At 48.2% G+C, this 15,308-nt stretch overlaps 1 pseudogene; it reads left to right on the forward strand.

The window, feature by feature from the left end:
- The first annotated feature begins 11,146 nt into the window (after window positions 1-11,146).
- Window positions 11,147-11,774, forward strand: LOC147668754 (mediator of RNA polymerase II transcription subunit 21 pseudogene; annotated as a pseudogene).
- Window positions 11,775-15,308: the final 3,534 nt, after the last annotated feature.

A 15,308-nucleotide genomic window follows, 5' to 3' on the forward strand; every position in this document is an offset into this window, starting at 1 on the left:
TCTGCTGCCAATACGTGTCTGCTTTTTGTCTTTTTCTACCTTACCATGGCATCTGACTTAATGTCTTCTGTTTGGTGCCAGCATGCTACTCTGTGGGTGGATGGAGCGTTGGCAGAGTGGTATAAGATGTCAGTTCCAGGTGTGTGCAGCATTTACACCTTTGGGCATTTCTTGAAATCAGCGTCACCTTACTCCCTGTTTATCACCTTCCATACTCTCTTACGTCTGCGTACTCGCTCCACAGGGTTCACTCACAGCTAAAGCAGAGGAGAGACTCGATGCACACTGCAGACATCAGGTAATGATCTGATAGACAAACGGCCATGCTTGGCAGTACCAGGATCCCAAGCGTCATTAAAGAGGCTCGCCAGGGACATACAAACGGAGGAAGTGCACAGGTAGCTACTAATGAGGTACAAACAGAGGAGGTGAACATGTAGGTACATGCTCCTTTTTGGGTCTGTTTCAGACCTTTACTGGGCTGGGTATTGGTGTGCACTATATCTTATTCCTGCGGCTGATAGAGGCACTTACTGCATGGGTGTTACCACTTTGACCCTTTCCAAGAAGAGAGCAGAGCCTTAGATAGCGCAACACCTGGAGACTGCCTGCCTTGAGGGGACGGTGAGGGTCCGGTGTGAACAATATCAGCAAGGGACATAAATGGATCCAATGAAACACAGCCGCAGAGAGGCGAAATCGTCAGGCTAGATAGAGAAGAGCCGGGTCTTCCACTGTTTCCGAATCAGTAAGTGATGTTGACTCTTTTAAAGGTTAGGAGGCATAATATTCCATCGGGTCGGAGCTAAGACATGGAAGGAGCAACCTCCAGTTCTGACTCTGCTGTGACGAGGGATGAGGGCCTTGTTTAGATTGGCAGAGCGTAGTGTTCTGGAGGGCATGTAAAATTGCATCCAGGCAGCTAGGCTGGGTTCTCCTTGCTTGCATGGATTTTGTGGGAGATGGATAGGGCTTTGAACTTTGAAAGCTTTCCAATAGGCAGCCAATAGAACTTGCTCAAAAGTTGGGAAGCAGAGCTGAATCGGTTCAGAACAGATTTCTTTGAGCCCAAATAGAGATATTTGCAATAGTCCAGGAGCAAAATGACAAGGCACTGTACAATCAGTTGGCGGGATTGCCAGGAAAAGTATCCTATAATTGGTTTGAGGTTCCTTAGGGTGCCAAAACAGTTCCCCTGCTAGAATCTTGACTTCGGTTTCAAAGGATGAAGAGCTATCCATCCGTACCCCAAGGTTTTCTACCACCACTGTTCGACGGGTACATAGTATTTCTGGACATCATTGATCACTCCAAAGATGGGTATGTCTGCCCAGCAGGAGTTAGGTTTTAAACAGTTGTTGTGCATCCACGCCGCCACCGCGGTTAGACAGTTTCTATATTTGAAACAACCGCTGGTCAACTCGCTGACAGGGAAATAATTAGCTGAGTGTCATCTGCATCCAACACGGGTGAGATTCCAATGGAATTAACTACCTTAACGTTAGGGTTAGGGACAGGGCAGTCATCTAATCTAGTTGTTTCTCCAACTAAGGAGGGTGTAACAAAACTGTATGGGGTTTTTCTTCCAGAATTACCGGCAGTCCCTGTACCAACCCCCGAACATTCCCAGCCTGCCTCTACATTTACTGGGAAACCAACTGACGCTTCCTTCTTAAATGGTAAATGAAAACGAGGCCATGCGACACTGCCCTCCAAGTGTCCTGCCAAAGAAGATCAGAAAGGTTTCTATGCCAGCGAGTTCCACATGTATGAATAGCCAGCAACTTTCAGAGACTACATTTCCCTCATATTGGTGTGATCTTCTGATAACTTTAGACAACTTTTGCAACCAATCTTTGCCCATTTCGATTCTACAGATAGCACCTACGGTCATCCCCTCTGATGTCTGAAAGTCATAATTTGTGTTTTAATTGTGAAAACATGATCCTTGGTCGTGAGTTAGCTAAATCGCCCTCTACTTCTATTGGTCATCCTTGTGTTTAAAATCAGTGGCCCCCAGCAGGGATCATAGAGGTCCAGACCATGTAGATTTGGTCCCTAGGTGTTGCCCACCGCAGGTGCCCATATAAGACTCTATGGGTAAGGGGCAATCACACGACTTATCAAGACCACAGGTTAAGGTGAATCCCCTGTCTACTCAGGCCCACAGCAGACCAAATCAACAATACATGGACTTCCGTCCGGCAGCTTGTCACTATGTTCAAGTTTTAGTTAACGTGCCTTTACTGCGTCCCAATCTTAGAAAATCTTCACTTCAGCTGATGGCCAAGGCTCGACACTGGATGACTCAAAACTCTAATCAAGGTCATCTCATCCAAAATCATTTGATAATGGCCACAAGAATTCAGTGAATTTGATCTGGTGTAAAACTAACCAATAATGGCTGGTTGTTTTAAACTTTGATAATGAATAGCTTGTGAGAGACCTATCAGGGAGTTTACCTGTTGCCCCTTCACTCCATTCTCAGATGTATGCAGTCTTGTTGGGCTTTTTTTATAGGTCCGCACCAGAACATAGCTCGACCTTACTCAATCAGGGCCTTTCTTTAATGAGAACTGGTCATAAGCCTGCGCAGATGGCTTTTGATGCCCTTGCCCTGTCAAATAGGTAGTCATTGTTGGAAGATATGGAGGCATGTGATTGACTGATCTTTCCACTAACTTATCCAAAAAAGGGGGGAGAAGAAGGGTACATCTAGGTTCAACCTCCTAAGTTTTAAAGTATAGTACAGAAATCCACATATGGTGGATCGTGGGAACCTAGCCAGTGAGAAAAATTACAGGTTATCCCCAAACTTTGGGTTTCCCTTAACAGAAAAGAAAATGTATTTTCTTGAGTCCCCTCACTCACCCAGGGTATTGTTGTTGAGGATACGGTGGAGGTCCATAGAAGAAGGGTGGGTTATGAAAAGGGGGTTGGTAGGCTGGCCAGCCATATCCTCCATGGCCTCTATTCTGCATTCTACCTCTGAAGTTTGGGCGACCCCTTGGGTTCTTCCGTCCCCCTGTGCTGTTATCCGAATCGTTGGAGCTGGTTTCTAAACCATCTGTGTCCGTGTTATATCCTGGGTTCCTCCCTGTGAGCTGGTAGTCATCTCTGGTGTATGCGTAGGCCTTCTCGTGACTGAAGTTTTTCCCATCTTTTTTTTATTTTTGATATTTTGTATCTTTGAGTGATAGTTCAAACTCTGTCGTCGTTTCCAACAGAGTCTACTGGCCCCTCCACCCTGGCGGACCATGGGGCATATCATTGCTAACAAAAAAGTATGTCTCTTTCCCAAAATAACCGGGAATAAAAATAAATGTTATATGTTGCATGTTATGTCAGTCAATGTAAGTGTACAGTCAAAACAAGTGCATGGAAGATATGCTTTTAACAGAATCCTTTGAACAGGAACACCAGGAACAGACACAGACGGAATGCAATCCACGGTTTGCGATTATATTTTCTTTATTTTAGGAGCACAAGAAGGAACACACACTATTGCTTTGTTTATATTATATAGGCACTAACCTCACTATTGTCGAAAATAACGTGGCCTGCCCTGTAGGGCAGGCAAAATGTATTAACCTACAAACTATTTTTCTCTCCCTATCACAGATACTGCGGGTACAACGTTAACCGTATGTATAATTAATAGACACACACACTAGGTGTGTTTTGTACTTATTTAAAGTAATTTTTGGTTCATTTACAGGAGTGGCATACAAAGGGCTGGCCCCCATGTTGTCCTGAAGAAGAGGTGTAGGGGACACCTTGAAACACAGCGACAGGACATTAGGGACCATGACCATATAAGTTATACTTCCTTTGTCTAACCCCCTTTATTAACATACCAACTAGAAGCAGGAATAAATAATTGAGCTCACTAACTAGGTATTTTTAAATAGCACTAATCACCACTCCAGCATACACTGCATCAGGAAAGTTTGAGCTATTGGTCTTGTAAATGACACATTTTTTTATTTATGTGTTGGTTTTGAAAATAGCAAAATGAATAGCTTTGTCATTTACAATGCCAATACTTTTATCTTTTGCAAATGTGACGCCTATAGCATTTGTAATGCAACATGTTTTGTATTTACGTGACTTAGATGTATTGATATTACAAATAACAATGGCTTTTAATTTTTTAAAATAATTAATACTTAAAGAAAAGTTATCGTAATTTATAATGGCAATAGCTTAAACTTTTGTCAATAACTTTTGTGAAGATTATGTTCAGTGTATTTTATTGTGACGAAAATCCAAGAACAGAAGTGAAATATTAACATCTTTTTGTGACATTTGTAATAAAGCTTGAAACATTGAGAGAACATATTTGAACCAGTTGTTGTTGAATGGTTTCACAGATTGATACTGTGGTAGCGCTGAGTGATGTTGTGGTGTGATGTTGTGGCATTCAGTGATGCTGTGGTAGCGCATAGTGATGTGGTGTGCCCCTGAGTGATGCTGTGGTGGTGCCATAGATAGAGTGAGGGCGATAGATAGATAGAGTGAGGGCGATAGATAGAGTGAGGGCGATAGATAGATAGAGTGAGGGCGATAGATAGATAGAGTGAGGGCGATAGATAGATAGAGTGAGGGCGATAGATAGAGTGAGGGCGATAGATAGAGTGAGGGCGATAAATAGAGTGAGGGCGATAGATAGATAGAGTGAGGGCGATAGATAGAGTGAGGGCGATAGATAACGTGAGGGCGATAGAGTGAGGGCGATAGATAAAGTGAGGGCGATAGATAGATGTGTGTGTGTAGTTGTGTGTGTGGTTGTGTGTGTGGTTGTGTGTGAGGTTGTATGTGTGGTTGTATATGTGTGGTTGGGTGTGGTTGGGTGTGGTTGGGTGTGTGTTTGGTTGTGTTTGTGGTTGAGTGTGTGGTTGAGTGTGTAGTTGTGTGCGGTTGTGTGTGTGGTTGTGTGTGTGTGGTTGTATGTGTGTGTGTGTGTGGTTGTGTGTGTGGGGTTGTGTGTGTGGTTGTGTCTGTGGTTGTGTGTGTGTGTTTGTCTGTGTGTTTGTGTGGTTGTGTGTGTGGTTGTATGCGTGTGGTTGTATGCGTGTGGTTGTATGTGTGTGGTTGTATGTGTGTGGTTGTGTGTGTGTGTTTGTGTGTGTGCGGTTACAGAAGGATGTATGTGGACGAGAGCAGTACATCAGCACAGGAGAAGAGAACAGGGAGTTAGAGAAGGAGGCGGTGGAAGGGAACAGCGGATCAGCACGGGAGAAGAGAACAGGGAGTTGGAGAAGGGGGCGGCGTGGAAGAGAGCAGCAGATCAGCATGGGAGAACAGAACAGGGAGTTAAAGAAGGAGGCGGGTGGAAGAGAGCAGCAGATCAGCACAGGATAAGAGAAGAGAACAGGGAGTTAAAGAAGGTGGTGTGGTGGAAGAGAGCAGCAGATCAGCACAGGAAAGAGACAAGGGAGTTAAAGAAGAAGGTGGTGGAAGAGAGCAGCAGATCAGCACACGAGAAAAGAACATGGAGTTAAAGAAGGAGGCGGGGTGGAAGAGAGCAGCAGATCGGCGCAGGAGAAGAGAACAGGGAGTTAGAGAAAGAGGCGGATCGAAGAGAACAGCAGATTAGCATAGGAGAAGAGAACATGGAGTTAAAGAAGGAGGCGGGGTGGAAGAGAGCAGCAGATTGGCGCAGGAGAAGAGAACAGGGAGTTAGAGAAAGAGGCGGATCGAAGAGAACAGCAGATTAGCGTAGGAGAAGAGAACATGGAGTTAAAGAAGGAGGTGGGGTGGAAGAGATCAGCAGATCAGCACAGGAGAAGAGAACAGGGAGTTAGAGAAGGAGGTGGATGGAAGATAGCAGAAAGATCATCACAGGAGAAGAGAACCTGGGAGTTAGAGAATGAGGCGGGAGGAAGTCAACTGCAGATCAGCACAGGTGAAGAGAACATGGAGTTAAGGAAGGAAGTGGGTGGAAGAGAGCAGCATAACAGCACAGCAGAAGAGAACATGGAGTTAAAGAAGGAGGCGGGTGGAAGAGAACAGCAGTTCAGCACAAGAGAAGAGAAGAGAGCAGGGAGTTAAACAAGGAGGTGGGGTGGATGAGAGCAGCAGATCAGTACAGCAAAAGAGAACAGGGAGTTAAAGAAGGAGGCGGGTGGAAGAGAGCAGCAGATTAGCACAGGAGAAGAGAACAGAGAGTTAAAGAAGGAGGCAGCGTGGAAGAGAGCAGCAGAGCAGCACAGCAAAAGAGAACAGGGAGTTAAAGAAGGAGGCGGTGGAAGAGAGAAGCAGATCAGCACAGGAGAAGAGAAGAGAACAGGGAGCTAGAGAAGAAGGCGGGTGGAAGAGAGCAGCAGATCAGCTCGGGAGAAGAGAAGTGAACAGGGAGTTAGAGAAGAAGGCGGTGGAAGAGAGAAGCATAACAGCACAGCAGAAGAGAACATGGAGTTAAAGAAGGAGGCGGGTGGAAGAGAGCAGCAGACCAGCACAGGAGAAGAGAAGAGAACAGGGAGTTAGAGAAAGAGGTGAGAGGAAGAGAACAGCAGATTAGCGCAGGAGAAGAAAACAGGGAGTGAAAGAAGGAGGCGGGTTGGAAGAGAGCAGCAGATCAGCACAGGAGAAGGGAAGAGAACAGGGAGTTCAAGAAGGAGGCGGTTGGAAGAGAACAGCAGATCAGCACAGGAGAAGAGAAGAGAACAGGGAGTTAGAAAGGAAGCAGGGTGGAAGAGAGCAGCAGATCAGCACAGGAGAAGAGAAGAGAACAGGGAGTTAGAAAGGAAGCAGGGTGGAAGAGAGCAGCAGATCAGCACAGGAGAAGAGAAGAGAACAGGGAGTTTGAGAAGGAGGTGGGTGGAAGAGAAGGAGGCCAATAGATAGAGGGAGGGAGGGTGATAGAGGGAGGGCGATAGATAGAGGGAGGGCGATAGAGTGAGGGCGATAGATAGATAGATAGATAGATAGATAGATAGATAGATAGATAGATAGATAGATAGATAGATAGATAGCGATAGATAGAGGGAGGGTGATAGATAGAGGGCGATAGATAGAGGGAGGGTGATAGATAGAGGGTGATAGATAGAGGGAGGGCGATAGATAGATAGAGTGAGGGAGGGTGATAGATAGAGGGAGGGAGGGAGGGCGAAAGATAGAGGGAGGGAGGGCGATAGATAGAGTGAGTGAGGGCGGTAGAGTGAGTGAGGGTGGTAGAGTGGTAGAGTGAGTGAGGGCGGTAGAGTGAGTGAGGGCGGTCGAGTGAGTGAGGGTGGTAGAGTGAGTGAGGGTGGTAGAGTGAGTAATGGCGGTAGAGTGAGTGAGGGCGGTAGAGTGAGTGAGGGCGGTAGAGTGAGGGCGGTAGAGTGAGGGTGGTAGAGCGAGTCAGGGCGGTAGAGTGAGTCAGGGTGGTAGAGTGAGTCAGGGCGGTAGAGTGAGTCAGGGCGGTAGAGTGAGTCAGGGCGGTAGAGTGAGTCAGGGCAGTAGAGTGAGGGCGGTAGAGTGAGTGATGGCGGTAGAGTGAGTTAGGGCGGTAGAGTGAGTGAGGGCGGTAGAGTGAGTGAGGGCGGTAGAGTGAGGGCGGTAGAGTGAGTGAGGGTGGTAGAGTGAGTGAGGGCGGTAGAGTGGTAGGGTGAGGGCAGTACAGTGAGGGCGATAGATAGATAGAGGGAGGGCGATAGATAGATAGAGGGCGATAGATAGATAGAGGGAGGGAGGGCGATAGATAGATAGAGTGAGGGAGCAACATTGATTGTGGGTGAACACGCACATGGACAAAAGAGAGCGCACAACGTGGAATGGGGAGAAGCAAACCGGCAAGAAAGCAATGTAGGGGATAGAAAAGACACACAAGGACAAGCACAACACCGAAGGGGTGGAGACAGTGCCATCTTAACGCATGGGCACTCTGGGCAGTTGGCCGGGGGGCTGGTGAGCATAAGGGCACCATGCACTCATTTTGCTGTGTGTGTGGTTGTTTAGGCAGGGCCCAGTGCCCTACTTTGCCTGGGGGCCTATAATGCTGTTAAGACGTCCCTGGTTAAGAGAGAAGCACACACATAAGAGCAACTTGGATCACAGTGGAGAGGCGGAGTGAAGTACATGAAGGAGAGGCGAGGAAGGTATATGCACTCATGGAGTACTTAACCTAAAAAAAAAAGACTGCCTGAAAAGTAAGCATTGGAAAGACGCACGTAAAGAGGCCAGCCTTCAGGAGGGAGATACACAAGAAGAGGAAGTAAACGACACACAACCAGTCTTCGGAGCAGGGTTGACACTCTTCATCAGTCGCTCCATTAAAAGCATACCATGTACTGCAATGAACACTACGTTTTCATATTCCCACTGCACAGCAATCAATCTGTAGACAAATGAATGTTATGCTAATATGAATCTTCCCAGTGAGCTCTCACAGCTGCATCCTTCTCAACATTCACATGTGGATTTCCATGAAATAGGCCGACGGGTCAATACATAGCTATAGACAAGTCTACTGGATACATAGATGCTTTGTTTCATGTAAGGGGAAGCTACTCAAGAATAAACAAACTTCAATGAAAACAAAAGAGTAAGGATTTGAAAAGAGCAATAGAGAGGCCTTTTGACTGAAAGGGTGGCAGTGGTGAGGGTGGTAGTAGTTAGGGAGACCTACCAAAAAGGTGATATAAGCGCCTTAGTGTTGGTGCACCATATCAGGCGCTATAAGATGAACATTAACGGTTCGCTCACTTCTGAATGAACTCCATGACTTGAAGGGATCAGTGGATGACCTTTTGCCTACATGTTCGAATTCTGATAAGGCAGTCCATTTAGCATTTGTTGATGGAGCTATTAATAAGCATTAATACATCCGATAATATAAAAGTGAAAAAGCGCCAATAGCACAGGTACAGAAAGAAACAAATGTTATGTTTTTAGAAGGTGCGCCAAACTAAATGAGCTATAATTACTATCACAAACACACAAAGTGCATCAGGTGCGCAAATTCACTGAGCTATCATTGGATTTGTAACCTGTAACCTGTGGATTACACACAAGCGCACACACCTGTTGCCGAGTTGTCCTATACGTGATCTACACTGACATACAGATCTCTACAGCCAGCACATCAACCCAGTGAGCTGTCTGCCGTAGGCCTGCATAAAACCTAGCTAGTTAGTTTTGGGTGTTTAACTTTCAGGAGAGGATGGAGAAGAATGCCTTTGTGTCCCACCTTGTCCCACCTGCTCTTCAGGAAGCCAAATGCAGATTTTAGAAAATCATGAATGAATATGCAGTTATTAAAACAATAACGAAGACTTTAGTTGGAACCATGTCTCGGCGGGGTTGAACTTCCCTTCTTTGCGTATACCCACAACATAAGAGATATGCACACACACACACACACACACACAAATAAATGAGCGGAATGCAGGCAGCATTTCACACACACATTTGTGAGAGAGATGGACACACATAGTTATGTTTGCGAGAGGGTTAGAGAGGAATTAATTTTCAAAGACAGAAATATATGAGAAGGATGGCTGGTCTATCAGAAGGAGGACAGCGACACCCAGAGGAAGTCGAACGAGGTACATAAATGCATACAAGACAACACAGACATATGTGGGACAGAGAGACCAATGGGTGAGGTGAAGGAAGGCACAGTAACTGAAGAGAGACAGCAACAGCCAGACTGGAAATCGGGAATGGACCAACAAACACAGAGGGAGAAGAAAAGGACAGAGACAAAACACACACACGCGCATGAAACAGAGACATGTAAAGACAGAGAAAGAGCGATGAAGAGATGAAGCAGTAAACAGGCAGAGAGATGTGCTGAAGTGACGCAAAGACACAGGGGGGAAGAAGAGCAGAGAGAGGAGGTGCAGAGATAGGAGGAGCGAGGGGGTGGGACAGCAGTGCACATACAGATGCATGCAGGAGAGAGAGATGGCAAGAATGAGTACACGACCAGGCAGATGAACAGATGGAGAGGAGGAGAGAGGCCGAGAGAGACACAGACCGAGAAGGAAAGAGACAATGACTGAAAAGGGGGATAGAAACATGCACGGACGAAAATGTGGATGAATAAAAGCAAAGAGGGAGAAACTCCCATGTGGGGTGGTGGGTTGAAATGAGGAGACAGAGTGTGAGAGGGGGAGGAGGGAAAGAGGGGCAATACAGCGGGTAGAGAGAGAATGGAGGTGATCGGAAAAAAAAGAAAGAGAGAGCGGGAGAAGGTGGAGGAAGAAGGGGACAAGGAGCACAGAGACAGGGAGATGGTGTGATTGTTAGAGGAGTGACAGGCAGATGGAAAGAGACACAGGATAAGGAGACGGGTGAGAGGGACAGCAAGAGGCAGAGAGCAACGTGACAGATGTCGGGTGCGATAGAGAGTGAATGTGTGTGTATGGGAATGTGGGCGAGAGAGAGTCAGAGAGAGACAGAGAACCATCGAGCGCTTTGCACGTAAGGCCCACTGCACTCTTGTGCACACGTCACCAGAGCCCTCCAGTTGTCACAGCACGGCCAATGCAGCTGCACTCTCCCCTCACCACATCGACATACATCTTGAAAGCCTTCTGATAAAGTTACAGGTGACCCCAAGCACACCACACGCGTGCACATCACGCGTGCACATCACTGCACTACAACTATTCCCCCCAAGTGATGCATCTATACAGACCGGTGATGGACACCCACCCACTCCGCTGAGAGGAAACGTCTTCAGCACAGCCAGACAAACACACAGCGCACTACAAAATAAGGAACGCCATTGGATGGATTTCACAGCTCACATGAGCCATTATGAACCACTAGAAAACTAGGAATTCATCCAATCTCTATGACCCAAGCAACTGTTCATAACCCATCAACGGTCATCCCGTAATTTAGTGAAAAGGCGCAAGACCAAGGAAGCGCTAAGAATACAAATCCCAAGAAGAGGATGCTAAACAAACGCTGTCAACGTAACACAACTCATAGCAAAACCATGATAGAAGTAATGGGCTACAGAAAGGAGAGAAGGCACACCCAGGAATCAGGGAAAGAGGGAGAGAAACATGGGCGCAAAATAAGGCAGCGCGAGATACAGCACACAAACAATCAAGCACAGTGAGGGGAACTGGAGAATGTAAACACAGAAGGAAAGAGAGCGAATGAGAGGAAGATAAAGAATTGAAGTGGGAATGAGAAAGGTGCGAGCGCCACTAGTCGGGTTGCGATTGTGAATATTATTACAGTGCGAAGCTCGGGTCATGGCGGACCGGCTGACACAGCTGCAGGATGCAGTGAACTCGCTTGCAGATCAGTTTTGTAATGCAATTGGAGTGCTACAGCAGTGCGCACCACCTGCTTCATTCACCAACATTCAGACAGCGATAAATAAAGACCAACCCCCTAATTTAACGGAAGAGTATGCACAGCTTTTTGCAGCACTGATTGCCCGAACAGCCAAGGATATTAATGTTTTGATCGATTCTCTGCCAAGTGAAGAATCAACAGCTGCTTTGCAGGCCGCAAGCTTGTACCAGCTCGAGGAGGAGAGGTGGTTTATCGCGGTGACATGCTGCTGGAAATGAAACAGAGCGCCCTGGCCGACATAAGCACAGTCACAGTTGAAAACTCGAAGTGGACTACAAACTCAGCCTGTTCCCGAGTCCTAGCAGCAGGGGGCAGCACCGGACTATACAAGTCAACCTAACGCTGATAATTGTTTACCGTTCTAGGTTGTAGGTCAAACAAACTCAAGTACCTGCAGCAGAAAGTAATGGTGTGCCACATCGACAATTGTCACTCATCCAAGCTAATGCGTACGGTGTACTGGTACATCTTGCATTTGGTCAGGTTTGATCTACGTTTTGTATATTCTGTAGAACGGGAACGAATACTTCTGTGCTCGAGTGTGAAGCTCTCGGCATTGCAGGGGGCGGGGTAGCCGAAACCGGACCCTTTGAAGTAGCCAGGCTAAAAAAAAAAAGCAATTAGGACGGCCTACGGCCGTGAATAAGTGACGGCGGGGGGCGGGGTGAGAGGAACAGATGGCTGTGAAGGGAGAAAGGCTGCTGGCAGGGGGAAGGCTCGTGCATGAGAGCAAGTCACGTGATTGGGATTCACGTGAACTGTTGAAAATCCTCATCGTAAAAAGTCAGCTTTGTGGATGGATGGCAAAAGGTCTCTCTACGAGACCTAAAAATGAGGCATGGGCTCTCAGTGGCCCTTAAAACAAACGTGCCCCTTCGTTGGAGCCACACGGGGCTCTGAAATCAAATAGCCAAAAGTTTGAGCCAACTAGGCTCTAAAAACATTTATGCCCCGTAGTTGGAGCCACCTAGGTTTTTAAGAATAAACATGCCCCCAAGCATTGTGGCCCTCAGGGGCCCCTAAACTACAGGGCACTTGGTGGAGCGCAAGGGGCTCTAAAATATTTATGCCCCCTTATCGTTGGAGCCACCTAGGCTCTAGGATTAACTATGCCAAACGTTGGTGCGGCCTGCTGACAGACGGGGCCAAGCTGACTTGGTGCCTCGCACTGGCACTGAAAACAGGATTTGCTCCCTCGTAGAGCGGGAACGAAATGCGGCCATGTCCCTCTCTCAGCCCTCACTCACCGGGCTATGCGGGGGGCTCCTCTCTTTGGATGCAGCGAGGGCAGGCACCGGCAATGTGCCTCACGCCCCCTGCGTGGAAAACATGCTGCGGCTCTTGCAGGGCTCTCTCTATTCATGGGAGCCCCGTTTCACCAGGTGCCAAGCTTGACCCGATCCCCCGTCTCCAGACCGGGGCTGTACATATGGAACCCACGGGGCTCCAGGTAGATTCCTCGTCCGGCGCCGGGGCTCCCCACAGCTCATGGGAGCCTCGCGTAGGCCGCCAGACTTGCCTGTCTTCCGGGCGGCCGCCGCTGGGAAGCCGCGGCAGCAACTTCACTCCGGGCACAATGAGGGGTAAGCTGCCTCTTCTTCAAAAATATAAAGCGGGGTGGGCACGCGCTAAGAGGCAAATACCGCTGGGTGGGCACCCACAGTGAATAAGGAAATAAGCGGGGTGGCACCCGCATTAAAATAAAGAAAATAAGCAGCATAAAAGTGGGGTTGGCACCCGCGAGATAACAATAAATGTGGGGTGGGACTCCGCCGTTGCAGGCATCATGGGGAATCCCCAAGGTGGGGGTTCCCTCCCAAAGGGGCTGCAACTCAGCGCTGCGCAGCCCCCAAGCTCTCCCTCTCCTGTGGAAGGTAAATCAAAGCGCGCCTCAGTGCGCAGAAAGGCTGTATAAAGTCTTGAAGATCCTGGAGGAGAAACAAGGGAGGAAAAGAGTCCCAAGAAGGTCTTCCAGGTCCAGGGGCAAGGCAGGGCCCAGGGAGGCAAGCACTCGTGGCAGCCCTCCCCCCGGGCCCCAGCAGCAGCACACCCCGCAGGAACAGCACACCAAGAGTGAACATTTACATGGGGTCACAGCCCCTATATTTATACATTTACTTATGTCTAATACTGCAGGGCATGGGAGAACCAGATACAACTGGTTCAGGAGCAGTTTGTGTACATGACTCCTTCCTTCTTTTCACAGGACAGGCAAGGGACAACAGACACATCACAGTGGGCGGAGCCTGCATTGTGGAGGTAAGGCACAGTCCTTTTCAGGTCCCAGGTGCAACTCCTCCCTCCCATCTACATGCAGATCTCCCTATCCACCACTGGGCAGACCCATCCTGGCTCCTGGAGCCACCCACATCTTCAAGCATCTCTCAATCACAAGCCAGACAGCAATTCACATCAGGCAGGCAGACTCACAGTACACAGAAAAGCCAAATTCTAAAAGTGCCATTTCTCCACTAGTCATCATAAATCTGTGCACACCATTGCGCAGCATTTATTCTCACGAGTTCGCACATGCTAAACTCGTCCCTGCACTCCTCTCATACCAGGAATTACAATGGACACACATAACCCTCATGCATTCCTGTGGGAGGACAGTCCAATCTCTCCACACGCACTCAGAGAGCGCAGGCACTCTACACTGGGCCACAGTGCTAAAGTGCCCAGAGGTCTAAAATCAATACCACCATGTCAGAGCATAAGGCAAATACTTTAGGGGGGAACCTGCCAAAAGGGCCAAGTTCAACAGGTAGTATGTATACCAACTCTGTATCCTTTGTTGTAGGAAGAGAGAGAACCAGCATGACAGGAAGGATGCCTGGAGGCAGCTGTAGTACTTAAGGTGCTGGAAAAGGCAACTGAGTTTGAGAGAGTGGACTGATAGCAAAGGAACCCTTGGACCCGTTGTGGGAACGCCCCCCGAAGCAAAGTGTTTCTTAGTAGCCATGTATGTCCTGTGCTTGACACCTTAGTGGTGTGGCTCACTGGTTAGAGGTGGCAGACCCGGAAGCAGAGAACGGCCCGGGACCAGGGTTCAATTCCCAACGCCGCAGGGTCGTGGACCAGGGTCAGCGGACTCGATAATTCTCGCCTCGGTGCCTACTCTAACCAGGGATCACACTCGGCAACTCTAGGCATTAGCTTGCCTCATCTCTACAACGGCCCCCCACATTCGCCGGGGATGCCTGGTTTCCCCTTGGCGATACCCAGTAGGGACTATCTCACAGGGATAGCCAGGACGGGTTCCCCAGCGGTCTACAGCGCCACAACGCCTCAGGGCAGCAGTGCGCTTTACAAGACACATACATACATTTACTTAGTCTGGCTATCGCCCTTAGGGATGGGCAGTCTCTAGGAACTATGCTTTCGGTGGCTCTGCTCTCCTATGGTAAAAGGCCAAAGTAGTAACAACCCAGTTAGTACGTGTACATGCAAGAGTACGGAATCAGAGGAGACAGGAAAGCACAGGATCGTAGCTATGACTTATCACCCGAAAAACAATGTTCGGCCTGGTCTGGAGAGCACCCCACTGTGCCAAGCTTTAATTATCAACAAAGAGCTATGCGAACTGTCAACAGACTTACGCAAACAAATGATGGACGGAATGCTGACAATGCAACCATTCTCCCCCAGTCAAAAGATCTGGGTTAAATCCATCGTTCTTTTGCCACCCCAGTTTGGACCCAGTCAACAGACTGCCTGCTACAGGGACTATTAGTCCCAAGATAACTGTTTGTCTGCCGTTGGAGGAGGAGGGGCAACATCTTCTACACGCTATATAGTGCCGGACTATCAAATGCAGCGCTGGATACCACACCACTGCAGCTGCCTGGTTAAGGGACTACAAATCTCATGAGACCTGTTGTCTGCTGGGGCAGGAGGAGGGACTGCATCTTCAGCCTGCTTTGTAGCCCATACTGTCTCCTGCAGCACAGGATGCCAGGCGCACGTCTTCATTCAGCCTGAAACTGTTAGTTTAGCTGAGA

The sequence above is a fragment of the Lissotriton vulgaris genome, unplaced genomic scaffold (assembly GCF_964263255.1).
Source record: "Lissotriton vulgaris unplaced genomic scaffold, aLisVul1.2 SCAFFOLD_484, whole genome shotgun sequence".
Taxonomy (NCBI): Eukaryota; Metazoa; Chordata; class Amphibia; order Caudata; family Salamandridae; genus Lissotriton; species Lissotriton vulgaris.